At 43.6% G+C, this 27,725-nt stretch overlaps 17 non-coding genes across 17 annotated transcripts; all 17 read left to right on the top strand.

Moving 5' to 3' along the window:
* The first annotated feature begins 575 nt into the window (after positions 1 to 575).
* TRNAG-CCC (transfer RNA glycine (anticodon CCC)) lies at positions 576 to 647 on the top strand. Its single transcript has one exon. It is a non-coding gene; the product is annotated as a tRNA-Gly (tRNA).
* Positions 648 to 2,169: 1,522 nt separating this feature from the next.
* TRNAG-UCC (transfer RNA glycine (anticodon UCC)) lies at positions 2,170 to 2,241 on the top strand. The gene has a single exon. It is a non-coding gene; the product is annotated as a tRNA-Gly (tRNA).
* A 1,533-nt stretch (positions 2,242 to 3,774) lies between these two features.
* Positions 3,775 to 3,846, top strand: TRNAG-CCC (transfer RNA glycine (anticodon CCC)). The gene has a single exon. It is a non-coding gene; the product is annotated as a tRNA-Gly (tRNA).
* A 1,523-nt stretch (positions 3,847 to 5,369) lies between these two features.
* On the top strand, positions 5,370 to 5,441 carry TRNAG-UCC (transfer RNA glycine (anticodon UCC)). The gene has a single exon. It is a non-coding gene; the product is annotated as a tRNA-Gly (tRNA).
* Positions 5,442 to 6,974: 1,533 nt separating this feature from the next.
* On the top strand, positions 6,975 to 7,046 carry TRNAG-CCC (transfer RNA glycine (anticodon CCC)). The gene has a single exon. It is a non-coding gene; the product is annotated as a tRNA-Gly (tRNA).
* A 1,521-nt stretch (positions 7,047 to 8,567) lies between these two features.
* Positions 8,568 to 8,639, top strand: TRNAG-UCC (transfer RNA glycine (anticodon UCC)). The gene has a single exon. It is a non-coding gene; the product is annotated as a tRNA-Gly (tRNA).
* Positions 8,640 to 10,172: 1,533 nt separating this feature from the next.
* On the top strand, positions 10,173 to 10,244 carry TRNAG-CCC (transfer RNA glycine (anticodon CCC)). The gene has a single exon. It is a non-coding gene; the product is annotated as a tRNA-Gly (tRNA).
* Positions 10,245 to 11,766: 1,522 nt separating this feature from the next.
* Positions 11,767 to 11,838, top strand: TRNAG-UCC (transfer RNA glycine (anticodon UCC)). The gene has a single exon. It is a non-coding gene; the product is annotated as a tRNA-Gly (tRNA).
* Positions 11,839 to 13,371: 1,533 nt separating this feature from the next.
* Positions 13,372 to 13,443, top strand: TRNAG-CCC (transfer RNA glycine (anticodon CCC)). The gene has a single exon. It is a non-coding gene; the product is annotated as a tRNA-Gly (tRNA).
* A 1,522-nt stretch (positions 13,444 to 14,965) lies between these two features.
* Positions 14,966 to 15,037, top strand: TRNAG-UCC (transfer RNA glycine (anticodon UCC)). Its single transcript has one exon. It is a non-coding gene; the product is annotated as a tRNA-Gly (tRNA).
* A 1,533-nt stretch (positions 15,038 to 16,570) lies between these two features.
* TRNAG-CCC (transfer RNA glycine (anticodon CCC)) lies at positions 16,571 to 16,642 on the top strand. Its single transcript has one exon. It is a non-coding gene; the product is annotated as a tRNA-Gly (tRNA).
* A 1,522-nt stretch (positions 16,643 to 18,164) lies between these two features.
* TRNAG-UCC (transfer RNA glycine (anticodon UCC)) lies at positions 18,165 to 18,236 on the top strand. Its single transcript has one exon. It is a non-coding gene; the product is annotated as a tRNA-Gly (tRNA).
* Positions 18,237 to 19,769: 1,533 nt separating this feature from the next.
* TRNAG-CCC (transfer RNA glycine (anticodon CCC)) lies at positions 19,770 to 19,841 on the top strand. The gene has a single exon. It is a non-coding gene; the product is annotated as a tRNA-Gly (tRNA).
* A 1,522-nt stretch (positions 19,842 to 21,363) lies between these two features.
* Positions 21,364 to 21,435, top strand: TRNAG-UCC (transfer RNA glycine (anticodon UCC)). The gene has a single exon. It is a non-coding gene; the product is annotated as a tRNA-Gly (tRNA).
* Positions 21,436 to 22,968: 1,533 nt separating this feature from the next.
* Positions 22,969 to 23,040, top strand: TRNAG-CCC (transfer RNA glycine (anticodon CCC)). The gene has a single exon. It is a non-coding gene; the product is annotated as a tRNA-Gly (tRNA).
* Positions 23,041 to 24,562: 1,522 nt separating this feature from the next.
* Positions 24,563 to 24,634, top strand: TRNAG-UCC (transfer RNA glycine (anticodon UCC)). The gene has a single exon. It is a non-coding gene; the product is annotated as a tRNA-Gly (tRNA).
* A 1,533-nt stretch (positions 24,635 to 26,167) lies between these two features.
* Positions 26,168 to 26,239, top strand: TRNAG-CCC (transfer RNA glycine (anticodon CCC)). Its single transcript has one exon. It is a non-coding gene; the product is annotated as a tRNA-Gly (tRNA).
* Positions 26,240 to 27,725: the final 1,486 nt, after the last annotated feature.

Genomic DNA, 27,725 nt, shown 5'->3' with positions numbered 1-27,725 from the left:
TCGATGGATCGAAACCATCCTCTGCTAATTTTGCTTGATTTTCCTTCCAAGGACCAAGCTGTCATTTCCACATAGCCAGAAAGGAAAAGTGCAAGCTTGTGCCAGCTATGTGAGAAAAGACTTCTCAACTATTCGTGTCTGTGTAATACAAGAGTGATCGTGAAAGGTACAACCCTGTACTTTGAAAGTAAAGACACACAATTATAACCATAAATGACTGACTGGTGGGAGCTTCACACAACTTTCTGGGCATGCTTTGAATTTCATTCTTCCCTTTTTGTTCTGCTCTTATCTATCTCCTGGGCATTTCATGGAATGTTCTCTTTCTCTTCCCTGCTTTGCTTCCCATGCTGCCTATATATGCTCATTTCTACTATTTGTACTGTTGCTTTTCATTTCTTCTCTTCTGCACAACTTTGTCCTTGGTTTCAATCCCCAGTTCCTTACCCTCTGCAAAAAACGTTCTACTGCTTCTCATGTTGGTATCTAAACCAAATGCACCATTGAAGCTGGTGCAAGATAGTCATTGATTTCTGCAACGTAATATTTAGAACCGAGAGCTAACACATCAGAGGGCGTTGGTGGTATAGTGGTGAGCATAGCTGCTTCCCAAGCAGTTGACCCGGGTTCGATTCCCGGCCAACGCACTGAAAATACTTATATATTCTGCAAGCAGGATATATTGTAATGCAACATGTCACAAAATGGAAATTTCACGAACAGATTAATCAGCCATATATAAAAAAATAAACAAATACATGGGCAAACATCTCAATCGCACCTTCTGCTACATACATTGTCCTAATATATGATAAGTTTCATAAAGCAGAGTCACAACACACATGTGCTGGTAATAAATTTGTTACAGTGGGCAAGCAATGGAAGGGCTGAGGCCCGACCAGACATTGTAACTCCAGCATCTCTATGTTAAAAAGCATTTCTAGGCAATATCTAGCCTCTGAAAAAATATGCAAGATCCACCGATAAATCTGGCAAAAGTCCCTAACATTTTGTGCATACTTGTGCTCTCACCTGAATGTAGCGCCACCTTGTAGCTTTCGAAGGAAACTGCTGCTCACAAAATGTTTTATCAGAAGGCAAGTTGAGAGGAATCCAAGAGTCAGATGTCCATGGAAAGAACCACTCACTGAAGCAGGAATGTTGGAGGCTTCATATTCGCATAGTTTCCTGTCCAACGTCCACTCACGTCCCGAACGCTCCCAAACGCTCAAAAGCCTCACACCGGGCAAGCCCTCACCGGGTATATCTCTGGCTCCAAGGTAAAGCCAAATCCTGAGCATGCTAGTGCTAGGATCACAGAGCGAGAGAGAGATGGTTCAAGAGCTACTGTCTTGATAAAGGCCTGAAACGGCTAGTGCCTAAGAGTGTCTGACTTTCAGTTATGACTGATTGTGAGAGGGGAATATGAAGTTTTTCTGCACCCAGCATGCCTTGGGATATACTTATGCAAATGAGGTGAGAGCCAGACCAATCCCATGCTACTCTGCCTAATGCTCCTTATCTGCATAAAAAGAACACTTTCACAACGGAGCAGAGTGGCGCAGCGGAAGCGTGCTGGGCCCATAACCCAGAGGTCGATGGATCGAAACCATCCTCTGCTAATTTTGCTTGATTTTACTTCCAAGGACCAAGCTGTCATTTCCACGCTACCAGCAAGGAAAAGCGCAAGCTTGTGCCAGCTATGTGAGAAAAGACTTCTCAACTATCTGTGTCTGCTGAAATACAAGAGAGGGATCGTCAAAAGCTCCACACTGTACTTTGAAAGTAAAGGCACACAATAATAAGCATGAATGACTGGTGGGACCTTCAAACACTTTTATGTGGAGGCTTTGAATTTCATTCTTCCCTTTTTTGTTCTGCTCTTATCTATCTCCTGGGCATTTCATGGAATGTTCTCTATTTCTCTTCCCTGCTTTGCTTCCCATGCTGCCTCTATGTGTTCATATCTATTATTTGTATTGCTGCTTTCCATTCTTCTCTTCTGCACAGCTTTGTCCTTAGTTTCAATCCCAGTTCCTTACCCTCTACAAAAACTTTCTATTGCTTTTCATGTTGGTATCTAAACCAAATGCACCATTGAAGCTGGTGCATGATAGTCATTGAACTCAGGGTCCTAATGTTTAGAACCGAGAGCGCAAAGATCAGAGGGCGTTGGTGGTATAGTGGTGAGCATAGCTGCCTTCCAAGCAGTTGACCCGGGTTCGATTCCCGGCCAACGCAGTACAAATACTTATATATTCTGCAAGCAGGATATATTTTAAAGCAACATTTCACAAAATGGTAATATAAATAAGAGGTTAATCAGCCATTATATAAAAAATAAACAAATATGTAGGCAAGCATTTCGATCGCCCCTTCTGCTATATTCATTGTCCTAATATATGATAAGTTTCATAAAGCAGAGTCACCACTCACATGTACTGGTAAAAAAATATGTTACAGTGGGCAGACAATGAAAGGGCTGAGGCCCGACCAGACATTTTAACTCCAGCATCTCTATGTTAAAAAGCATTTCCTAGGCAATATTTAGCCTCTGAAAAAAATATGCAAGGTCCAGCAATAAATCTGGCAAAAGTCCCCAACATTTTGTGCATACTTGTGCCCTCACCTGAATGTAGCACCACCTTGTAGCTGTCGGAGGTAACTGCAGCTCACAAAATGTTTCATCAGAGGGCAAGTTTAGAGGAATCCAAAAGGCAGATGTCCATGGAAAGAGCCTCCGACTGCAGCAGGAAGTTTGGATGCTTCAAATTTGCATAGCTTCCAGTCCAACGTCCTCTCATGTACCGAACGCTCCCAAACGCTCTAAAGCCTTATACCGGCAAGCCCTCACCGGGTAGATCTCTGGCTCCCAGGAAAAGCCAAATACTGAGCATGCAAGCACTAGGATCACAGAGAGAGAGAGAGACAGAGAGCGTCGGAGAGCTGTTGTCTTGTTAAAGGCCTGAAACGGCTAGTGCCTAAGAGGGTCTGGACTTTCAGTTGTGACTGATTGTGAGAGGGGAAGATAAAGATTTTCTGCACCCAGCATGCCTTGCGATATACTTAGGCAAATGAGGTGAGAGCCCGACCAATCCCACGTCACTTCTCTGAATGCCTCCTCATCTGCATAAAGAGAACACTTTCACAAAGGAGCAGAGTGGCGCAGCGGAAGCGTGCTGGGCCCATAACCCAGAGGTCGATGGATCGAAACCATCCTCTGCTAATTTTGCTTGATTTTCCTTCCAAGGACCAAGCTGTCATTTCCACATAGCCAGAAAGGAAAAGTGCAAGCTTGTGCCAGCTATGTGAGAAAAGACTTCTCAACTATTCGTGTCTGTGTAATACAAGAGTGATCGTGAAAGGTACAACCCTGTACTTTGAAAGTAAAGACACACAATTATAACCATAAATGACTGACTGGTGGGAGCTTCACACAACTTTCTGGGCATGCTTTGAATTTCATTCTTCCCTTTTTGTTCTGCTCTTATCTATCTCCTGGGCATTTCATGGAATGTTCTCTTTCTCTTCCCTGCTTTGCTTCCCATGCTGCCTATATATGCTCATTTCTACTATTTGTACTGTTGCTTTTCATTTCTTCTCTTCTGCACAACTTTGTCCTTGGTTTCAATCCCCAGTTCCTTACCCTCTGCAAAAAACGTTCTACTGCTTCTCATGTTGGTATCTAAACCAAATGCACCATTGAAGCTGGTGCAAGATAGTCATTGATTTCTGCAACGTAATATTTAGAACCGAGAGCTAACACATCAGAGGGCGTTGGTGGTATAGTGGTGAGCATAGCTGCTTCCCAAGCAGTTGACCCGGGTTCGATTCCCGGCCAACGCACTGAAAATACTTATATATTCTGCAAGCAGGATATATTGTAATGCAACATGTCACAAAATGGAAATTTCACGAACAGATTAATCAGCCATATATAAAAAAATAAACAAATACGTGGGCAAACATCTCAATCGCACCTTCTGCTACATACATTGTCCTAATATATGATAAGTTTCATAAAGCAGAGTCACAACACACATGTGCTGGTAATAAATTTGTTACAGTGGGCAAACAATGGAAGGGCTGAGGCCCGACCAGACATTGTAACTCCAGCATCTCTATGTTAAAAAGCATTTCTAGGCAATATCTAGCCTCTGAAAAAAATATGCAAGATCCACCGATAAATCTGGCAAAAGTCCCTAACATTTTGTGCATACTTGTGCTCTCACCTGAATGTAGCGCCACCTTGTAGCTGTCGAAGGAAACTGCTGCTCACAAAATGTTTTATCAGAAGGCAAGTTGAGAGGAATCCAAGAGTCAGATGTCCATGGAAAGAACCACTCACTGAAGCAGGAATGTTGGAGGCTTCATATTCGCATAGTTTCCTGTCCAACGTCCACTCACGTCCCGAACGCTCCCAAACGCTCAAAAGCCTCACACCGGGCAAGCCCTCACCGGGTATATCTCTGGCTCCAAGGTAAAGCCAAATCCTGAGCATGCTAGTGCTAGGATCACAGAGCGAGAGAGAGATGGTTCAAGAGCTACTGTCTTGATAAAGGCCTGAAACGGCTAGTGCCTAAGAGTGTCTGACTTTCAGTTATGACTGATTGTGAGAGGGGAAGATGAAGTTTTTCTGCACCCAGCATGCCTTGGGATATACTTATGCAAATGAGGTGAGAGCCAGACCAATCCCATGCTACTCTGCCTAATGCTCCTTATCTGCATAAAAAGAACACTTTCACAACGGAGCAGAGTGGCGCAGCGGAAGCGTGCTGGGCCCATAACCCAGAGGTCGATGGATCGAAACCATCCTCTGCTAATTTTGCTTGATTTTACTTCCAAGGACCAAGCTGTCATTTCCACGCTACCAGCAAGGAAAAGCGCAAGCTTGTGCCAGCTATGTGAGAAAAGACTTCTCAACTATCTGTGTCTGCTGAAATACAAGAGAGGGATCGTCAAAAGCTCCACACTGTACTTTGAAAGTAAAGGCACACAATAATAAGCATGAATGACTGGTGGGACCTTCAAACACTTTTATGTGGAGGCTTTGAATTTCATTCTTCCCTTTTTTGTTCTGCTCTTATCTATCTCCTGGGCATTTCATGGAATGTTCTCTATTTCTCTTCCCTGCTTTGCTTCCCATGCTGCCTCTATGTGTTCATATCTATTATTTGTATTGCTGCTTTCCATTCTTCTCTTCTGCACAGCTTTGTCCTTGGTTTCAATCCCAGTTCCTTACCTTCTACAAAAACTTTCTATTGCTTTTCATGTTGGTATCTAAACCAAATGCACCATTGAAGCTGGTGCATGATAGTCATTGAACTCAGGGTCCTAATGTTTAGAACCGAGAGCGCAAAGATCTGAGGGCGTTGGTGGTATAGTGGTGAGCATAGCTGCCTTCCAAGCAGTTGACCCGGGTTCGATTCCCGGCCAACGCAATACAAATACTTATATATTCTGCAAGCAGGATATATTTTAAAGCAACATTTCACAAAATGGTAATATAATTAAGAGGTTAATCAGCCATTATATAAAAAATAAACAAATATGTAGGCAAGCATTTCGATCGCCCCTTCTGCTATATTCATTGTCCTAATATATGATAAGTTTCATAAAGCAGTGTCACCACTCACATGCAGTGGTAAAAAAATATGTTACAGTGGGCAGACAATGAAAGGGCTGAGGCCCAACCAGACATTTTAACTCCAGCATCTCTATGTTAAAAAGCATTTCCTAGGCAATATTTAGCCTCTGAAAAAAATATGCAAGATCCAGCAATAAATCTGGCAAAAGTCCCCAACATTTTGTGCATACTTGTGCCCTCACCTGAATGTAGCACCACCTTGTAGCCGTCGGAGGTAACTGCAGCTCACAAAATGTTTCATCAGAGGGCAAGTTTAGAGGAATCCAAAAGGCAGATGTCCATGGAAAGAGCCTCCGACTGCAGCAGGAAGTTTGGATGCTTCAAATTTGCATAGCTTCCAGTCCAACGTCCTCTCATGTACCGAACGCTCCCAAACGCTCTAAAGCCTTATACCGGCAAGCCCTCACCGGGTAGATCTCTGGCTCCCAGGAAAAGCCAAATACTGAGCATGCAAGCACTAGGATCACAGAGAGAGAGAGAGACAGAGAGCGTCGGAGAGCTGTTGTCTTGTTAAAGGCCTGAAACGGCTAGTGCCTAAGAGGGTCTGGACTTTCAGTTGTGACTGATTGTGAGAGGGGAAGATAAAGATTTTCTGCACCCAGCATGCCTTGCGATATACTTAGGCAAATGAGGTGAGAGCCCGACCAATCCCACGTCACTTCTCTGAATGCCTCCTCATCTGCATAAAGAGAACACTTTCACAAAGGAGCAGAGTGGCGCAGCGGAAGCGTGCTGGGCCCATAACCCAGAGGTCGATGGATCGAAACCATCCTCTGCTAATTTTGCTTGATTTTCCTTCCAAGGACCAAGCTGTCATTTCCACATAGCCAGAAAGGAAAAGTGCAAGCTTGTGCCAGCTATGTGAGAAAAGACTTCTCAACTATTCGTGTCTGTGTAATACAAGAGTGATCGTGAAAGGTACAACCCTGTACTTTGAAAGTAAAGACACACAATTATAACCATAAATGACTGACTGGTGGGAGCTTCACACAACTTTCTGGGCATGCTTTGAATTTCATTCTTCCCTTTTTGTTCTGCTCTTATCTATCTCCTGGGCATTTCATGGAATGTTCTCTTTCTCTTCCCTGCTTTGCTTCCCATGCTGCCTATATATGCTCATTTCTACTATTTGTACTGTTGCTTTTCATTTCTTCTCTTCTGCACAACTTTGTCCTTGGTTTCAATCCCCAGTTCCTTACCCACTGCAAAAAACGTTCTACTGCTTCTCATGTTGGTATCTAAACCAAATGCACCATTGAAGCTGGTGCAAGATAGTCATTGATTTCTGCAACGTAAAATTTAGAACCGAGAGCTAACACATCAGAGGGCGTTGGTGGTATAGTGGTGAGCATAGCTGCTTCCCAAGCAGTTGACCCGGGTTCGATTCCCGGGCAACGCACTGAAAATACTTATATATTCTGCAAGCAGGATATATTGTAATGCAACATGTCACAAAATGGAAATTTCACGAACAGATTAATCAGCCATATATAAAAAAATAAACAAATACGTGGGCAAACATCTCAATCGCACCTTCTGCTACATACATTGTCCTAATATATGATAAGTTTCATAAAGCAGAGTCACAACACACATGTGCTGGTAATAAATTTGTTACAGTGGGCAAACAATGGAAGGGCTGAGGCCCGACCAGACATTGTAACTCCAGCATCTCTATGTTAAAAAGCATTTCTAGGCAATATCTAGCCTCTGAAAAAATATGCAAGATCCACCGATAAATCTGGCAAAAGTCCCTAACATTTTGTGCATACTTGTGCTCTCACCTGAATGTAGCGCCACCTTGTAGCTGTCGAAGGAAACTGCTGCTCACAAAATGTTTTATCAGAAGGCAAGTTGAGAGGAATCCAAGAGTCAGATGTCCATGGAAAGAACCATTCACTGAAGCAGGAATGTTGGAGGCTTCATATTCGCATAGTTTCCTGTCCAACTCCACTCACGTCCCGAACGCTCCCAAACGCTCAAAAGCCTCACACCGGGCAAGCCCTCACCGGGTATATCTCTGGCTCCAAGGTAAAGCCAAATCCTGAGCATGCTAGTGCTAGGATCACAGAGCGAGAGAGAGATGGTTCAAGAGCTACTGTCTTGATAAAGGCCTGAAACGGCTAGTGCCTAAGAGTGTCTGACTTTCAGTTATGACTGATTGTGAGAGGGGAAGATGAAGTTTTTCTGCACCCAGCATGCCTTGGGATATACTTATGCAAATGAGGTGAGAGCCAGACCAATCCCATGCTACTCTGCCTAATGCTCCTTATCTGCATAAAAAGAACACTTTCACAACGGAGCAGAGTGGCGCAGCGGAAGCGTGCTGGGCCCATAACCCAGAGGTCGATGGATCGAAACCATCCTCTGCTAATTTTGCTTGATTTTACTTCCAAGGACCAAGCTGTCATTTCCACGCTACCAGCAAGGAAAAGCGCAAGCTTGTGCCAGCTATGTGAGAAAAGACTTCTCAACTATCTGTGTCTGCTGAAATACAAGAGAGGGATCGTCAAAAGCTCCACACTGTACTTTGAAAGTAAAGGCACACAATAATAAGCATGAATGACTGGTGGGACCTTCAAACACTTTTATGTGGAGGCTTTGAATTTCATTCTTCCCTTTTTTGTTCTGCTCTTATCTATCTCCTGGGCATTTCATGGAATGTTCTCTATTTCTCTTCCCTGCTTTGCTTCCCATGCTGCCTCTATGTGTTCATATCTATTATTTGTATTGCTGCTTTCCATTCTTCTCTTCTGCACAGCTTTGTCCTTAGTTTCAATCCCAGTTCCTTACCCTCTACAAAAACTTTCTATTGCTTTTCATGTTGGTATCTAAACCAAATGCACCATTGAAGCTGGTGCATGATAGTCATTGAACTCAGGGTCCTAATGTTTAGAACCGAGAGCACAAAGATCAGAGGGCGTTGGTGGTATAGTGGTGAGCATAGCTGCCTTCCAAGCAGTTGACCCGGGTTCGATTCCCGGCCAACGCAGTACAAATACTTATATATTCTGCAAGCAGGATATATTTTAAAGCAACATTTCACAAAATGGTAATATAATTAAGAGGTTAATCAGCCATTATATAAAAAATAAACAAATATGTAGGCAAGCATTTCGATCGCCCCTTCTGCTATATTCATTGTCCTAATATATGATAAGTTTCATAAAGCAGAGTCACCACTCACATGTACTGGTAAAAAAATATGTTACAGTGGGCAGACAATGAAAGGGCTGAGGCCCGACCAGACATTTTAACTCCAGCATCTCTATGTTAAAAAGCATTTCCTAGGCAATATTTAGCCTCTGAAAAAAATATGCAAGGTCCAGCAATAAATCTGGCAAAAGTCCCCAACATTTTGTGCATACTTGTGCCCTCACCTGAATGTAGCACCACCTTGTAGCCGTCGGAGGTAACTGCAGCTCACAAAATGTTTCATCAGAGGGCAAGTTTAGAGGAATCCAAAAGGCAGATGTCCATGGAAAGAGCCTCCGACTGCAGCAGGAAGTTTGGATGCTTCAAATTTGCATAGCTTCCAGTCCAACATCCTCTCATGTACCGAACGCTCCCAAACGCTCTAAAGCCTTATACCGGCAAGCCCTCACCGGGTAGATCTCTGGCTCCCAGGAAAAGCCAAATACTGAGCATGCAAGCACTAGGATCACAGAGAGAGAGAGAGACAGAGAGCGTCGGAGAGCTGTTGTCTTGTTAAAGGCCTGAAACGGCTAGTGCCTAAGAGGGTCTGGACTTTCAGTTGTGACTGATTGTGAGAGGGGAAGATAAAGATTTTCTGCACCCAGCATGCCTTGCGATATACTTAGGCAAATGAGGTGAGAGCCCGACCAATCCCACGTCACTTCTCTGAATGCCTCCTCATCTGCATAAAGAGAACACTTTCACAAAGGAGCAGAGTGGCGCAGCGGAAGCGTGCTGGGCCCATAACCCAGAGGTCAATGGATCGAAACCATCCTCTGCTAATTTTGCTTGATTTTCCTTCCAAGGACCAAGCTGTCATTTCCACATAGCCAGAAAGGAAAAGTGCAAGCTTGTGCCAGCTATGTGAGAAAAGACTTCTCAACTATTCGTGTCTGTGTAATACAAGAGTGATCGTGAAAGGTACAACCCTGTACTTTGAAAGTAAAGACACACAATTATAACCATAAATGACTGACTGGTGGGAGCTTCACACAACTTTCTGGGCATGCTTTGAATTTCATTCTTCCCTTTTTGTTCTGCTCTTATCTATCTCCTGGGCATTTCATGGAATGTTCTCTTTCTCTTCCCTGCTTTGCTTCCCATGCTGCCTATATATGCTCATTTCTACTATTTGTACTGTTGCTTTTCATTTCTTCTCTTCTGCACAACTTTGTCCTTGGTTTCAATCCCCAGTTCCTTACCCTCTGCAAAAAACGTTCTACTGCTTCTCATGTTGGTATCTAAACCAAATGCACCATTGAAGCTGGTGCAAGATAGTCATTGATTTCTGCAACGTAATATTTAGAACCGAGAGCTAACACATCAGAGGGCGTTGGTGGTATAGTGGTGAGCATAGCTGCTTCCCAAGCAGTTGACCCGGGTTCGATTCCCGGCCAACGCACTGAAAATACTTATATATTCTGCAAGCAGGATATATTGTAATGCAACATGTCACAAAATGGAAATTTCACGAACAGATTAATCAGCCATATATAAAAAAATAAACAAATACATGGGCAAACATCTCAATCGCACCTTCTGCTACATACATTGTCCTAATATATGATAAGTTTCATAAAGCAGAGTCACAACACACATGTGCTGGTAATAAATTTGTTACAGTGGGCAAGCAATGGAAGGGCTGAGGCCCGACCAGACATTGTAACTCCAGCATCTCTATGTTAAAAAGCATTTCTAGGCAATATCTAGCCTCTGAAAAAATATGCAAGATCCACCGATAAATCTGGCAAAAGTCCCTAACATTTTGTGCATACTTGTGCTCTCACCTGAATGTAGCGCCACCTTGTAGCTGTCGAAGGAAACTGCTGCTCACAAAATGTTTTATCAGAAGGCAAGTTGAGAGGAATCCAAGAGTCAGATGTCCATGGAAAGAACCACTCACTGAAGCAGGAATGTTGGAGGCTTCATATTCGCATAGTTTCCTGTCCAACGTCCACTCACGTCCCGAACGCTCCCAAACGCTCAAAAGCCTCACACCGGGCAAGCCCTCACCGGGTATATCTCTGGCTCCAAGGTAAAGCCAAATCCTGAGCATGCTAGTGCTAGGATCACAGAGCGAGAGAGAGATGGTTCAAGAGCTACTGTCTTGATAAAGGCCTGAAACGGCTAGTGCCTAAGAGTGTCTGACTTTCAGTTATGACTGATTGTGAGAGGGGAAGATGAAGTTTTTCTGCACCCAGCATGCCTTGGGATATACTTATGCAAATGAGGTGAGAGCCAGACCAATCCCATGCTACTCTGCCTAATGCTCCTTATCTGCATAAAAAGAACACTTTCACAACGGAGCAGAGTGGCGCAGCGGAAGCGTGCTGGGCCCATAACCCAGAGGTCGATGGATCGAAACCATCCTCTGCTAATTTTGCTTGATTTTACTTCCAAGGACCAAGCTGTCATTTCCACGCTACCAGCAAGGAAAAGCGCAAGCTTGTGCCAGCTATGTGAGAAAAGACTTCTCAACTATCTGTGTCTGCTGAAATACAAGAGAGGGATCGTCAAAAGCTCCACACTGTACTTTGAAAGTAAAGGCACACAATAATAAGCATGAATGACTGGTGGGACCTTCAAACACTTTTATGTGGAGGCTTTGAATTTCATTCTTCCCTTTTTTGTTCTGCTCTTATCTATCTCCTGGGCATTTCATGGAATGTTCTCTATTTCTCTTCCCTGCTTTGCTTCCCATGCTGCCTCTATGTGTTCATATCTATTATTTGTATTGCTGCTTTCCATTCTTCTCTTCTGCACAGCTTTGTCCTTGGTTTCAATCCCAGTTCCTTACCTTCTACAAAAACTTTCTATTGCTTTTCATGTTGGTATCTAAACCAAATGCACCATTGAAGCTGGTGCATGATAGTCATTGAACTCAGGGTCCTAATGTTTAGAACCGAGAGCGCAAAGATCTGAGGGCGTTGGTGGTATAGTGGTGAGCATAGCTGCCTTCCAAGCAGTTGACCCGGGTTCGATTCCCGGCCAACGCAATACAAATACTTATATATTCTGCAAGCAGGATATATTTTAAAGCAACATTTCACAAAATGGTAATATAATTAAGAGGTTAATCAGCCATTATATAAAAAATAAACAAATATGTAGGCAAGCATTTCGATCGCCCCTTCTGCTATATTCATTGTCCTAATATATGATAAGTTTCATAAAGCAGTGTCACCACTCACATGTAGTGGTAAAAAAATATGTTACAGTGGGCAGACAATGAAAGGGCTGAGGCCCAACCAGACATTTTAACTCCAGCATCTCTATGTTAAAAAGCATTTCCTAGGCAATATTTAGCCTCTGAAAAAAATATGCAAGATCCAGCAATAAATCTGGCAAAAGTCCCCAACATTTTGTGCATACTTGTGCCCTCACCTGAATGTAGCACCACCTTGTAGCCGTCGGAGGTAACTGCAGCTCACAAAATGTTTCATCAGAGGGCAAGTTTAGAGGAATCCAAAAGGCAGATGTCCATGGAAAGAGCCTCCGACTGCAGCAGGAAGTTTGGATGCTTCAAATTTGCATAGCTTCCAGTCCAACGTCCTCTCATGTACCGAACGCTCCCAAACGCTCTAAAGCCTTATACCGGCAAGCCCTCACCGGGTAGATCTCTGGCTCCCAGGAAAAGCCAAATACTGAGCATGCAAGCACTAGGATCACAGAGAGAGAGAGAGACAGAGAGCGTCGGAGAGCTGTTGTCTTGTTAAAGGCCTGAAACGGCTAGTGCCTAAGAGGGTCTGGACTTTCAGTTGTGACTGATTGTGAGAGGGGAAGATAAAGATTTTCTGCACCCAGCATGCCTTGCAATATACTTAGGCAAATGAGGTGAGAGCCCGACCAATCCCACGTCACTTCTCTGAATGCCTCCTCATCTGCATAAAGAGAACACTTTCACAAAGGAGCAGAGTGGCGCAGCGGAAGCGTGCTGGGCCCATAACCCAGAGGTCGATGGATCGAAACCATCCTCTGCTAATTTTGCTTGATTTTCCTTCCAAGGACCAAGCTGTCATTTCCACATAGCCAGAAAGGAAAAGTGCAAGCTTGTGCCAGCTATGTGAGAAAAGACTTCTCAACTATTCGTGTCTGTGTAATACAAGAGTGATCGTGAAAGGTACAACCCTGTACTTTGAAAGTAAAGACACACAATTATAACCATAAATGACTGACTGGTGGGAGCTTCACACAACTTTCTGGGCATGCTTTGAATTTCATTCTTCCCTTTTTGTTCTGCTCTTATCTATCTCCTGGGCATTTCATGGAATGTTCTCTTTCTCTTCCCTGCTTTGCTTCCCATGCTGCCTATATATGCTCATTTCTACTATTTGTACTGTTGCTTTTCATTTCTTCTCTTCTGCACAACTTTGTCCTTGGTTTCAATCCCCAGTTCCTTACCCTCTGCAAAAAACGTTCTACTGCTTCTCATGTTGGTATCTAAACCAAATGCACCATTGAAGCTGGTGCAAGATAGTCATTGATTTCTGCAACGTAATATTTAGAACCGAGAGCTAACACATCAGAGGGCGTTGGTGGTATAGTGGTGAGCATAGCTGCTTCCCAAGCAGTTGACCCGGGTTCGATTCCCGGCCAACGCACTGAAAATACTTATATATTCTGCAAGCAGGATATATTGTAATGCAACATGTCACAAAATGGAAATTTCACGAACAGATTAATCAGCCATATATAAAAAAATAAACAAATACATGGGCAAACATCTCAATCGCACCTTCTGCTACATACATTGTCCTAATATATGATAAGTTTCATAAAGCAGAGTCACAACACACATGTGCTGGTAATAAATTTGTTACAGTGGGCAAGCAATGGAAGGGCTGAGGCCCGACCAGACATTGTAACTCCAGCATCTCTATGTTAAAAAGCATTTCTAGGCAATATCTAGCCTCTGAAAAAATATGCAAGATCCACCGATAAATCTGGCAAAAGTCCCTAACATTTTGTGCATACTTGTGCTCTCACCTGAATGTAGCGCCACCTTGTAGCTGTCGAAGGAAACTGCTGCTCACAAAATGTTTTATCAGAAGGCAAGTTGAGAGGAATCCAAGAGTCAGATGTCCATGGAAAGAACCACTCACTGAAGCAGGAATGTTGGAGGCTTCATATTCGCATAGTTTCCTGTCCAACGTCCACTCACGTCCCGAACGCTCCCAAACGCTCAAAAGCCTCACACCGGGCAAGCCCTCACCGGGTATATCTCTGGCTCCAAGGTAAAGCCAAATCCTGAGCATGCTAGTGCTAGGATCACAGAGCGAGAGAGAGATGGTTCAAGAGCTACTGTCTTGATAAAGGCCTGAAACGGCTAGTGCCTAAGAGTGTCTGACTTTCAGTTATGACTGATTGTGAGAGGGGAAGATGAAGTTTTTCTGCACCCAGCATGCCTTGGGATATACTTATGCAAATGAGGTGAGAGCCAGACCAATCCCATGCTACTCTGCCTAATGCTCCTTATCTGCATAAAAAGAACACTTTCACAACGGAGCAGAGTGGCGCAGCGGAAGCGTGCTGGGCCCATAACCCAGAGGTCGATGGATCGAAACCATCCTCTGCTAATTTTGCTTGATTTTACTTCCAAGGACCAAGCTGTCATTTCCACGCTACCAGCAAGGAAAAGCGCAAGCTTGTGCCAGCTATGTGAGAAAAGACTTCTCAACTATCTGTGTCTGCTGAAATACAAGAGAGGGATCGTCAAAAGCTCCACACTGTACTTTGAAAGTAAAGGCACACAATAATAAGCATGAATGACTGGTGGGACCTTCAAACACTTTTATGTGGAGGCTTTGAATTTCATTCTTCCCTTTTTTGTTCTGCTCTTATCTATCTCCTGGGCATTTCATGGAATGTTCTCTATTTCTCTTCCCTGCTTTGCTTCCCATGCTGCCTCTATGTGTTCATATCTATTATTTGTATTGCTGCTTTCCATTCTTCTCTTCTGCACAGCTTTGTCCTTGGTTTCAATCCCAGTTCCTTACCTTCTACAAAAACTTTCTATTGCTTTTCATGTTGGTATCTAAACCAAATGCACCATTGAAGCTGGTGCATGATAGTCATTGAACTCAGGGTCCTAATGTTTAGAACCGAGAGCGCAAAGATCTGAGGGCGTTGGTGGTATAGTGGTGAGCATAGCTGCCTTCCAAGCAGTTGACCCGGGTTCGATTCCCGGCCAACGCAATACAAATACTTATATATTCTGCAAGCAGGATATATTTTAAAGCAACATTTCACAAAATGGTAATATAATTAAGAGGTTAATCAGCCATTATATAAAAAATAAACAAATATGTAGGCAAGCATTTCGATCGCCCCTTCTGCTATATTCATTGTCCTAATATATGATAAGTTTCATAAAGCAGTGTCACCACTCACATGTAGTGGTAAAAAAATATGTTACAGTGGGCAGACAATGAAAGGGCTGAGGCCCAACCAGACATTTTAACTCCAGCATCTCTATGTTAAAAAGCATTTCCTAGGCAATATTTAGCCTCTGAAAAAAATATGCAAGATCCAGCAATAAATCTGGCAAAAGTCCCCAACATTTTGTGCATACTTGTGCCCTCACCTGAATGTAGCACCACCTTGTAGCCGTCGGAGGTAACTGCAGCTCACAAAATGTTTCATCAGAGGGCAAGTTTAGAGGAATCCAAAAGGCAGATGTCCATGGAAAGAGCCTCCGACTGCAGCAGGAAGTTTGGATGCTTCAAATTTGCATAGCTTCCAGTCCAACGTCCTCTCATGTACCGAACGCTCCCAAACGCTCTAAAGCCTTATACCGGCAAGCCCTCACCGGGTAGATCTCTGGCTCCCAGGAAAAGCCAAATACTGAGCATGCAAGCACTAGGATCACAGAGAGAGAGAGAGACAGAGAGCGTCGGAGAGCTGTTGTCTTGTTAAAGGCCTGAAACGGCTAGTGCCTAAGAGGGTCTGGACTTTCAGTTGTGACTGATTGTGAGAGGGGAAGATAAAGATTTTCTGCACCCAGCATGCCTTGCGATATACTTAGGCAAATGAGGTGAGAGCCCGACCAATCCCACGTCACTTCTCTGAATGCCTCCTCATCTGCATAAAGAGAACACTTTCACAAAGGAGCAGAGTGGCGCAGCGGAAGCGTGCTGGGCCCATAACCCAGAGGTCGATGGATCGAAACCATCCTCTGCTAATTTTGCTTGATTTTCCTTCCAAGGACCAAGCTGTCATTTCCACATAGCCAGAAAGGAAAAGTGCAAGCTTGTGCCAGCTATGTGAGAAAAGACTTCTCAACTATTCGTGTCTGTGTAATACAAGAGTGATCGTGAAAGGTACAACCCTGTACTTTGAAAGTAAAGACACACAATTATAACCATAAATGACTGACTGGTGGGAGCTTCACACAACTTTCTGGGCATGCTTTGAATTTCATTCTTCCCTTTTTGTTCTGCTCTTATCTATCTCCTGGGCATTTCATGGAATGTTCTCTTTCTCTTCCCTGCTTTGCTTCCCATGCTGCCTATATATGCTCATTTCTACTATTTGTACTGTTGCTTTTCATTTCTTCTCTTCTGCACAACTTTGTCCTTGGTTTCAATCCCCAGTTCCTTACCCTCTGCAAAAAACGTTCTACTGCTTCTCATGTTGGTATCTAAACCAAATGCACCATTGAAGCTGGTGCAAGATAGTCATTGATTTCTGCAACGTAATATTTAGAACCGAGAGCTAACACATCAGAGGGCGTTGGTGGTATAGTGGTGAGCATAGCTGCTTCCCAAGCAGTTGACCCGGGTTCGATTCCCGGCCAACGCACTGAAAATACTTATATATTCTGCAAGCAGGATATATTGTAATGCAACATGTCACAAAATGGAAATTTCACAAACAGATTAATCAGCCATATATAAAAAAATAAACAAATACGTGGGCAAACATCTCAATCGCACCTTCTGCTACATACATTGTCCTAATATATGATAAGTTTCATAAAGCAGAGTCACAACACACATGTGCTGGTAATAAATTTGTTACAGTGGGCAAACAATGGAAGGGCTGAGGCCCGACCAGACATTGTAACTCCAGCATCTCTATGTTAAAAAGCATTTCTAGGCAATATCTAGCCTCTGAAAAAATATGCAAGATCCACCGATAAATCTGGCAAAAGTCCCTAACATTTTGTGCATACTTGTGCTCTCACCTGAATGTAGCGCCACCTTGTAGCTGTCGAAGGAAACTGCTGCTCACAAAATGTTTTATCAGAAGGCAAGTTGAGAGGAATCCAAGAGTCAGATGTCCATGGAAAGAACCACTCACTGAAGCAGGAATGTTGGAGGCTTCATATTCGCATAGTTTCCTGTCCAACGTCCACTCACGTCCCGAACGCTCCCAAACGCTCAAAAGCCTCACACCGGGCAAGCCCTCACCGGGTATATCTCTGGCTCCAAGGTAAAGCCAAATCCTGAGCATGCTAGTGCTAGGATCACAGAGCGAGAGAGAGATGGTTCAAGAGCTACTGTCTTGATAAAGGCCTGAAACGGCTAGTGCCTAAGAGTGTCTGACTTTCAGTTATGACTGATTGTGAGAGGGGAATATGAAGTTTTTCTGCACCCAGCATGCCTTGGGATATACTTATGCAAATGAGGTGAGAGCCAGACCAATCCCATGCTACTCTGCCTAATGCTCCTTATCTGCATAAAAAGAACACTTTCACAACGGAGCAGAGTGGCGCAGCGGAAGCGTGCTGGGCCCATAACCCAGAGGTCGATGGATCGAAACCATCCTCTGCTAATTTTGCTTGATTTTACTTCCAAGGACCAAGCTGTCATTTCCACGCTACCAGCAAGGAAAAGCGCAAGCTTGTGCCAGCTATGTGAGAAAAGACTTCTCAACTATATGTGTCTGCTGAAATACAAGAGAGGGATCGTCAAAAGCTCCACACTGTACTTTGAAAGTAAAGGCACACAATAATAAGCATGAATGACTGGTGGGACCTTCAAACACTTTTATGTGGAGGCTTTGAATTTCATTCTTCCCTTTTTTGTTCTGCTCTTATCTATCTCCTGGGCATTTCATGGAATGTTCTCTATTTCTCTTCCCTGCTTTGCTTCCCATGCTGCCTCTATGTGTTCATATCTATTATTTGTATTGCTGCTTTCCATTCTTCTCTTCTGCACAGCTTTGTCCTTAGTTTCAATCCCAGTTCCTTACCCTCTACAAAAACTTTCTATTGCTTTTCATGTTGGTATCTAAACCAAATGCACCATTGAAGCTGGTGCATGATAGTCATTGAACTCAGGGTCCTAATGTTTAGAACCGAGAGCGCAAAGATCAGAGGGCGTTGGTGGTATAGTGGTGAGCATAGCTGCCTTCCAAGCAGTTGACCCGGGTTCGATTCCCGGCCAACGCAGTACAAATACTTATATATTCTGCAAGCAGGATATATTTTAAAGCAACATTTCACAAAATGGTAATATAATTAAGAGGTTAATCAGCCATTATATAAAAAATAAACAAATATGTAGGCAAGCATTTCGATCGCCCCTTCTGCTATATTCATTGTCCTAATATATGATAAGTTTCATAAAGCAGAGTCACCACTCACATGTACTGGTAAAAAAATATGTTACAGTGGGCAGACAATGAAAGGGCTGAGGCCCGACCAGACATTTTAACTCCAGCATCTCTATGTTAAAAAGCATTTCCTAGGCAATATTTAGCCTCTGAAAAAAATATGCAAGGTCCAGCAATAAATCTGGCAAAAGTCCCCAACATTTTGTGCATACTTGTGCCCTCACCTGAATGTAGCACCACCTTGTAGCCGTCGGAGGTAACTGCAGCTCACAAAATGTTTCATCAGAGGGCAAGTTTAGAGGAATCCAAAAGGCAGATGTCCATGGAAAGAGCCTCCGACTGCAGCAGGAAGTTTGGATGCTTCAAATTTGCATAGCTTCCAGTCCAACGTCCTCTCATGTACCGAACGCTCCCAAACGCTCTAAAGCCTTATACCGGCAAGCCCTCACCGGGTAGATCTCTGGCTCCCAGGAAAAGCCAAATACTGAGCATGCAAGCACTAGGATCACAGAGAGAGAGAGAGACAGAGAGCGTCGGAGAGCTGTTGTCTTGTTAAAGGCCTGAAACGGCTAGTGCCTAAGAGGGTCTGGACTTTCAGTTGTGACTGATTGTGAGAGGGGAAGATAAAGATTTTCTGCACCCAGCATGCCTTGCAATATACTTAGGCAAATGAGGTGAGAGCCCGACCAATCCCACGTCACTTCTCTGAATGCCTCCTCATCTGCATAAAGAGAACACTTTCACAAAGGAGCAGAGTGGCGCAGCGGAAGCGTGCTGGGCCCATAACCCAGAGGTCGATGGATCGAAACCATCCTCTGCTAATTTTGCTTGATTTTCCTTCCAAGGACCAAGCTGTCATTTCCACATAGCCAGAAAGGAAAAGTGCAAGCTTGTGCCAGCTATGTGAGAAAAGACTTCTCAACTATTCGTGTCTGTGTAATACAAGAGTGATCGTGAAAGGTACAACCCTGTACTTTGAAAGTAAAGACACACAATTATAACCATAAATGACTGACTGGTGGGAGCTTCACACAACTTTCTGGGCATGCTTTGAATTTCATTCTTCCCTTTTTGTTCTGCTCTTATCTATCTCCTGGGCATTTCATGGAATGTTCTCTTTCTCTTCCCTGCTTTGCTTCCCATGCTGCCTATATATGCTCATTTCTACTATTTGTACTGTTGCTTTTCATTTCTTCTCTTCTGCACAACTTTGTCCTTGGTTTCAATCCCCAGTTCCTTACCCTCTGCAAAAAACGTTCTACTGCTTCTCATGTTGGTATCTAAACCAAATGCACCATTGAAGCTGGTGCAAGATAGTCATTGATTTCTGCAACGTAATATTTAGAACCGAGAGCTAACACATCAGAGGGCGTTGGTGGTATAGTGGTGAGCATAGCTGCTTCCCAAGCAGTTGACCCGGGTTCGATTCCCGGCCAACGCACTGAAAATACTTATATATTCTGCAAGCAGGATATATTGTAATGCAACATGTCACAAAATGGAAATTTCACGAACAGATTAATCAGCCATATATAAAAAAATAAACAAATACATGGGCAAACATCTCAATCGCACCTTCTGCTACATACATTGTCCTAATATATGATAAGTTTCATAAAGCAGAGTCACAACACACATGTGCTGGTAATAAATTTGTTACAGTGGGCAAGCAATGGAAGGGCTGAGGCCCGACCAGACATTGTAACTCCAGCATCTCTATGTTAAAAAGCATTTCTAGGCAATATCTAGCCTCTGAAAAAATATGCAAGATCCACCGATAAATCTGGCAAAAGTCCCTAACATTTTGTGCATACTTGTGCTCTCACCTGAATGTAGCGCCACCTTGTAGCTGTCGAAGGAAACTGCTGCTCACAAAATGTTTTATCAGAAGGCAAGTTGAGAGGAATCCAAGAGTCAGATGTCCATGGAAAGAACCACTCACTGAAGCAGGAATGTTGGAGGCTTCATATTCGCATAGTTTCCTGTCCAACGTCCACTCACGTCCCGAACGCTCCCAAACGCTCAAAAGCCTCACACCGGGCAAGCCCTCACCGGGTATATCTCTGGCTCCAAGGTAAAGCCAAATCCTGAGCATGCTAGTGCTAGGATCACAGAGCGAGAGAGAGATGGTTCAAGAGCTACTGTCTTGATAAAGGCCTGAAACGGCTAGTGCCTAAGAGTGTCTGACTTTCAGTTATGACTGATTGTGAGAGGGGAAGATGAAGTTTTTCTGCACCCAGCATGCCTTGGGATATACTTATGCAAATGAGGTGAGAGCCAGACCAATCCCATGCTACTCTGCCTAATGCTCCTTATCTGCATAAAAAGAACACTTTCACAACGGAGCAGAGTGGCGCAGCGGAAGCGTGCTGGGCCCATAACCCAGAGGTCGATGGATCGAAACCATCCTCTGCTAATTTTGCTTGATTTTACTTCCAAGGACCAAGCTGTCATTTCCACGCTACCAGCAAGGAAAAGCGCAAGCTTGTGCCAGCTATGTGAGAAAAGACTTCTCAACTATCTGTGTCTGCTGAAATACAAGAGAGGGATCGTCAAAAGCTCCACACTGTACTTTGAAAGTAAAGGCACACAATAATAAGCATGAATGACTGGTGGGACCTTCAAACACTTTTATGTGGAGGCTTTGAATTTCATTCTTCCCTTTTTTGTTCTGCTCTTATCTATCTCCTGGGCATTTCATGGAATGTTCTCTATTTCTCTTCCCTGCTTTGCTTCCCATGCTGCCTCTATGTGTTCATATCTATTATTTGTATTGCTGCTTTCCATTCTTCTCTTCTGCACAGCTTTGTCCTTAGTTTCAATCCCAGTTCCTTACCCTCTACAAAAACTTTCTATTGCTTTTCATGTTGGTATCTAAACCAAATGCACCATTGAAGCTGGTGCATGATAGTCATTGAACTCAGGGTCCTAATGTTTAGAACCGAGAGCACAAAGATCAGAGGGCGTTGGTGGTATAGTGGTGAGCATAGCTGCCTTCCAAGCAGTTGACCCGGGTTCGATTCCCGGCCAACGCAGTACAAATACTTATATATTCTGCAAGCAGGATATATTTTAAAGCAACATTTCACAAAATGGTAATATAATTAAGAGGTTAATCAGCCATTATATAAAAAATAAACAAATATGTAGGCAAGCATTTCGATCGCCCCTTCTGCTATATTCATTGTCCTAATATATGATAAGTTTCATAAAGCAGAGTCACCACTCACATGTACTGGTAAAAAAATATGTTACAGTGGGCAGACAATGAAAGGGCTGAGGCCCGACCAGACATTTTAACTCCAGCATCTCTATGTTAAAAAGCATTTCCTAGGCAATATTTAGCCTCTGAAAAAAATATGCAAGGTCCAGCAATAAATCTGGCAAAAGTCCCCAACATTTTGTGCATACTTGTGCCCTCACCTGAATGTAGCACCACCTTGTAGCCGTCGGAGGTAACTGCAGCTCACAAAATGTTTCATCAGAGGGCAAGTTTAGAGGAATCCAAAAGGCAGATGTCCATGGAAAGAGCCTCCGACTGCAGCAGGAAGTTTGGATGCTTCAAATTTGCATAGCTTCCAGTCCAACATCCTCTCATGTACCGAACGCTCCCAAACGCTCTAAAGCCTTATACCGGCAAGCCCTCACCGGGTAGATCTCTGGCTCCCAGGAAAAGCCAAATACTGAGCATGCAAGCACTAGGATCACAGAGAGAGAGAGAGACAGAGAGCGTCGGAGAGCTGTTGTCTTGTTAAAGGCCTGAAACGGCTAGTGCCTAAGAGGGTCTGGACTTTCAGTTGTGACTGATTGTGAGAGGGGAAGATAAAGATTTTCTGCACCCAGCATGCCTTGCGATATACTTAGGCAAATGAGGTGAGAGCCCGACCAATCCCACGTCACTTCTCTGAATGCCTCCTCATCTGCATAAAGAGAACACTTTCACAAAGGAGCAGAGTGGCGCAGCGGAAGCGTGCTGGGCCCATAACCCAGAGGTCAATGGATCGAAACCATCCTCTGCTAATTTTGCTTGATTTTCCTTCCAAGGACCAAGCTGTCATTTCCACATAGCCAGAAAGGAAAAGTGCAAGCTTGTGCCAGCTATGTGAGAAAAGACTTCTCAACTATTCGTGTCTGTGTAATACAAGAGTGATCGTGAAAGGTACAACCCTGTACTTTGAAAGTAAAGACACACAATTATAACCATAAATGACTGACTGGTGGGAGCTTCACACAACTTTCTGGGCATGCTTTGAATTTCATTCTTCCCTTTTTGTTCTGCTCTTATCTATCTCCTGGGCATTTCATGGAATGTTCTCTTTCTCTTCCCTGCTTTGCTTCCCATGCTGCCTATATATGCTCATTTCTACTATTTGTACTGTTGCTTTTCATTTCTTCTCTTCTGCACAACTTTGTCCTTGGTTTCAATCCCCAGTTCCTTACCCTCTGCAAAAAACGTTCTACTGCTTCTCATGTTGGTATCTAAACCAAATGCACCATTGAAGCTGGTGCAAGATAGTCATTGATTTCTGCAACGTAATATTTAGAACCGAGAGCTAACACATCAGAGGGCGTTGGTGGTATAGTGGTGAGCATAGCTGCTTCCCAAGCAGTTGACCCGGGTTCGATTCCCGGCCAACGCACTGAAAATACTTATATATTCTGCAAGCAGGATATATTGTAATGCAACATGTCACAAAATGGAAATTTCACGAACAGATTAATCAGCCATATATAAAAAAATAAACAAATACATGGGCAAACATCTCAATCGCACCTTCTGCTACATACATTGTCCTAATATATGATAAGTTTCATAAAGCAGAGTCACAACACACATGTGCTGGTAATAAATTTGTTACAGTGGGCAAGCAATGGAAGGGCTGAGGCCCGACCAGACATTGTAACTCCAGCATCTCTATGTTAAAAAGCATTTCTAGGCAATATCTAGCCTCTGAAAAAATATGCAAGATCCACCGATAAATCTGGCAAAAGTCCCTAACATTTTGTGCATACTTGTGCTCTCACCTGAATGTAGCGCCACCTTGTAGCTGTCGAAGGAAACTGCTGCTCACAAAATGTTTTATCAGAAGGCAAGTTGAGAGGAATCCAAGAGTCAGATGTCCATGGAAAGAACCACTCACTGAAGCAGGAATGTTGGAGGCTTCATATTCGCATAGTTTCCTGTCCAACGTCCACTCACGTCCCGAACGCTCCCAAACGCTCAAAAGCCTCACACCGGGCAAGCCCTCACCGGGTATATCTCTGGCTCCAAGGTAAAGCCAAATCCTGAGCATGCTAGTGCTAGGATCACAGAGCGAGAGAGAGATGGTTCAAGAGCTACTGTCTTGATAAAGGCCTGAAACGGCTAGTGCCTAAGAGTGTCTGACTTTCAGTTATGACTGATTGTGAGAGGGGAAGATGAAGTTTTTCTGCACCCAGCATGCCTTGGGATATACTTATGCAAATGAGGTGAGAGCCAGACCAATCCCATGCTACTCTGCCTAATGCTCCTTATCTGCATAAAAAGAACACTTTCACAACGGAGCAGAGTGGCGCAGCGGAAGCGTGCTGGGCCCATAACCCAGAGGTCGATGGATCGAAACCATCCTCTGCTAATTTTGCTTGATTTTACTTCCAAGGACCAAGCTGTCATTTCCACGCTACCAGCAAGGAAAAGCGCAAGCTTGTGCCAGCTATGTGAGAAAAGACTTCTCAACTATCTGTGTCTGCTGAAATACAAGAGAGGGATCGTCAAAAGCTCCACACTGTACTTTGAAAGTAAAGGCACACAATAATAAGCATGAATGACTGGTGGGACCTTCAAACACTTTTATGTGGAGGCTTTGAATTTCATTCTTCCCTTTTTTGTTCTGCTCTTATCTATCTCCTGGGCATTTCATGGAATGTTCTCTATTTCTCTTCCCTGCTTTGCTTCCCATGCTGCCTCTATGTGTTCATATCTATTATTTGTATTGCTGCTTTCCATTCTTCTCTTCTGCACAGCTTTGTCCTTGGTTTCAATCCCAGTTCCTTACCTTCTACAAAAACTTTCTATTGCTTTTCATGTTGGTATCTAAACCAAATGCACCATTGAAGCTGGTGCATGATAGTCATTGAACTCAGGGTCCTAATGTTTAGAACCGAGAGCGCAAAGATCTGAGGGCGTTGGTGGTATAGTGGTGAGCATAGCTGCCTTCCAAGCAGTTGACCCGGGTTCGATTCCCGGCCAACGCAATACAAATACTTATATATTCTGCAAGCAGGATATATTTTAAAGCAACATTTCACAAAATGGTAATATAATTAAGAGGTTAATCAGCCATTATATAAAAAATAAACAAATATGTAGGCAAGCATTTCGATCGCCCCTTCTGCTATATTCATTGTCCTAATATATGATAAGTTTCATAAAGCAGTGTCACCACTCACATGTAGTGGTAAAAAAATATGTTACAGTGGGCAGACAATGAAAGGGCTGAGGCCCAACCAGACATTTTAACTCCAGCATCTCTATGTTAAAAAGCATTTCCTAGGCAATATTTAGCCTCTGAAAAAAATATGCAAGATCCAGCAATAAATCTGGCAAAAGTCCCCAACATTTTGTGCATACTTGTGCCCTCACCTGAATGTAGCACCACCTTGTAGCCGTCGGAGGTAACTGCAGCTCACAAAATGTTTCATCAGAGGGCAAGTTTAGAGGAATCCAAAAGGCAGATGTCCATGGAAAGAGCCTCCGACTGCAGCAGGAAGTTTGGATGCTTCAAATTTGCATAGCTTCCAGTCCAACGTCCTCTCATGTACCGAACGCTCCCAAACGCTCTAAAGCCTTATACCGGCAAGCCCTCACCGGGTAGATCTCTGGCTCCCAGGAAAAGCCAAATACTGAGCATGCAAGCACTAGGATCACAGAGAGAGAGAGAGACAGAGAGCGTCGGAGAGCTGTTGTCTTGTTAAAGGCCTGAAACGGCTAGTGCCTAAGAGGGTCTGGACTTTCAGTTGTGACTGATTGTGAGAGGGGAAGATAAAGATTTTCTGCACCCAGCATGCCTTGCAATATACTTAGGCAAATGAGGTGAGAGCCCGACCAATCCCACGTCACTTCTCTGAATGCCTCCTCATCTGCATAAAGAGAACACTTTCACAAAGGAGCAGAGTGGCGCAGCGGAAGCGTGCTGGGCCCATAACCCAGAGGTCGATGGATCGAAACCATCCTCTGCTAATTTTGCTTGATTTTCCTTCCAAGGACCAAGCTGTCATTTCCACATAGCCAGAAAGGAAAAGTGCAAGCTTGTGCCAGCTATGTGAGAAAAGACTTCTCAACTATTCGTGTCTGTGTAATACAAGAGTGATCGTGAAAGGTACAACCCTGTACTTTGAAAGTAAAGACACACAATTATAACCATAAATGACTGACTGGTGGGAGCTTCACACAACTTTCTGGGCATGCTTTGAATTTCATTCTTCCCTTTTTGTTCTGCTCTTATCTATCTCCTGGGCATTTCATGGAATGTTCTCTTTCTCTTCCCTGCTTTGCTTCCCATGCTGCCTATATATGCTCATTTCTACTATTTGTACTGTTGCTTTTCATTTCTTCTCTTCTGCACAACTTTGTCCTTGGTTTCAATCCCCAGTTCCTTACCCTCTGCAAAAAACGTTCTACTGCTTCTCATGTTGGTATCTAAACCAAATGCACCATTGAAGCTGGTGCAAGATAGTCATTGATTTCTGCAACGTAATATTTAGAACCGAGAGCTAACACATCAGAGGGCGTTGGTGGTATAGTGGTGAGCATAGCTGCTTCCCAAGCAGTTGACCCGGGTTCGATTCCCGGCCAACGCACTGAAAATACTTATATATTCTGCAAGCAGGATATATTGTAATGCAACATGTCACAAAATGGAAATTTCACGAACAGATTAATCAGCCATATATAAAAAAATAAACAAATACATGGGCAAACATCTCAATCGCACCTTCTGCTACATACATTGTCCTAATATATGATAAGTTTCATAAAGCAGAGTCACAACACACATGTGCTGGTAATAAATTTGTTACAGTGGGCAAGCAATGGAAGGGCTGAGGCCCGACCAGACATTGTAACTCCAGCATCTCTATGTTAAAAAGCATTTCTAGGCAATATCTAGCCTCTGAAAAAATATGCAAGATCCACCGATAAATCTGGCAAAAGTCCCTAACATTTTGTGCATACTTGTGCTCTCACCTGAATGTAGCGCCACCTTGTAGCTGTCGAAGGAAACTGCTGCTCACAAAATGTTTTATCAGAAGGCAAGTTGAGAGGAATCCAAGAGTCAGATGTCCATGGAAAGAACCACTCACTGAAGCAGGAATGTTGGAGGCTTCATATTCGCATAGTTTCCTGTCCAACGTCCACTCACGTCCCGAACGCTCCCAAACGCTCAAAAGCCTCACACCGGGCAAGCCCTCACCGGGTATATCTCTGGCTCCAAGGTAAAGCCAAATCCTGAGCATGCTAGTGCTAGGATCACAGAGCGAGAGAGAGATGGTTCAAGAGCTACTGTCTTGATAAAGGCCTGAAACGGCTAGTGCCTAAGAGTGTCTGACTTTCAGTTATGACTGATTGTGAGAGGGGAAGATGAAGTTTTTCTGCACCCAGCATGCCTTGGGATATACTTATGCAAATGAGGTGAGAGCCAGACCAATCCCATGCTACTCTGCCTAATGCTCCTTATCTGCATAAAAAGAACACTTTCACAACGGAGCAGAGTGGCGCAGCGGAAGCGTGCTGGGCCCATAACCCAGAGGTCGATGGATCGAAACCATCCTCTGCTAATTTTGCTTGATTTTACTTCCAAGGACCAAGCTGTCATTTCCACGCTACCAGCAAGGAAAAGCGCAAGCTTGTGCCAGCTATGTGAGAAAAGACTTCTCAACTATCTGTGTCTGCTGAAATACAAGAGAGGGATCGTCAAAAGCTCCACACTGTACTTTGAAAGTAAAGGCACACAATAATAAGCATGAATGACTGGTGGGACCTTCAAACACTTTTATGTGGAGGCTTTGAATTTCATTCTTCCCTTTTTTGTTCTGCTCTTATCTATCTCCTGGGCATTTCATGGAATGTTCTCTATTTCTCTTCCCTGCTTTGCTTCCCATGCTGCCTCTATGTGTTCATATCTATTATTTGTATTGCTGCTTTCCATTCTTCTCTTCTGCACAGCTTTGTCCTTAGTTTCAATCCCAGTTCCTTACCCTCTACAAAAACTTTCTATTGCTTTTCATGTTGGTATCTAAACCAAATGCACCATTGAAGCTGGTGCATGATAGTCATTGAACTCAGGGT

This window comes from Lissotriton vulgaris, chromosome 9 (assembly GCF_964263255.1).
Source record: "Lissotriton vulgaris chromosome 9, aLisVul1.2, whole genome shotgun sequence".
In the NCBI taxonomy this organism is placed as follows: domain Eukaryota; kingdom Metazoa; phylum Chordata; class Amphibia; order Caudata; family Salamandridae; genus Lissotriton; species Lissotriton vulgaris.
Note: the sequence above shows the minus strand (reverse complement) of the source record. Positions and strands in the feature narration are given on the sequence as shown.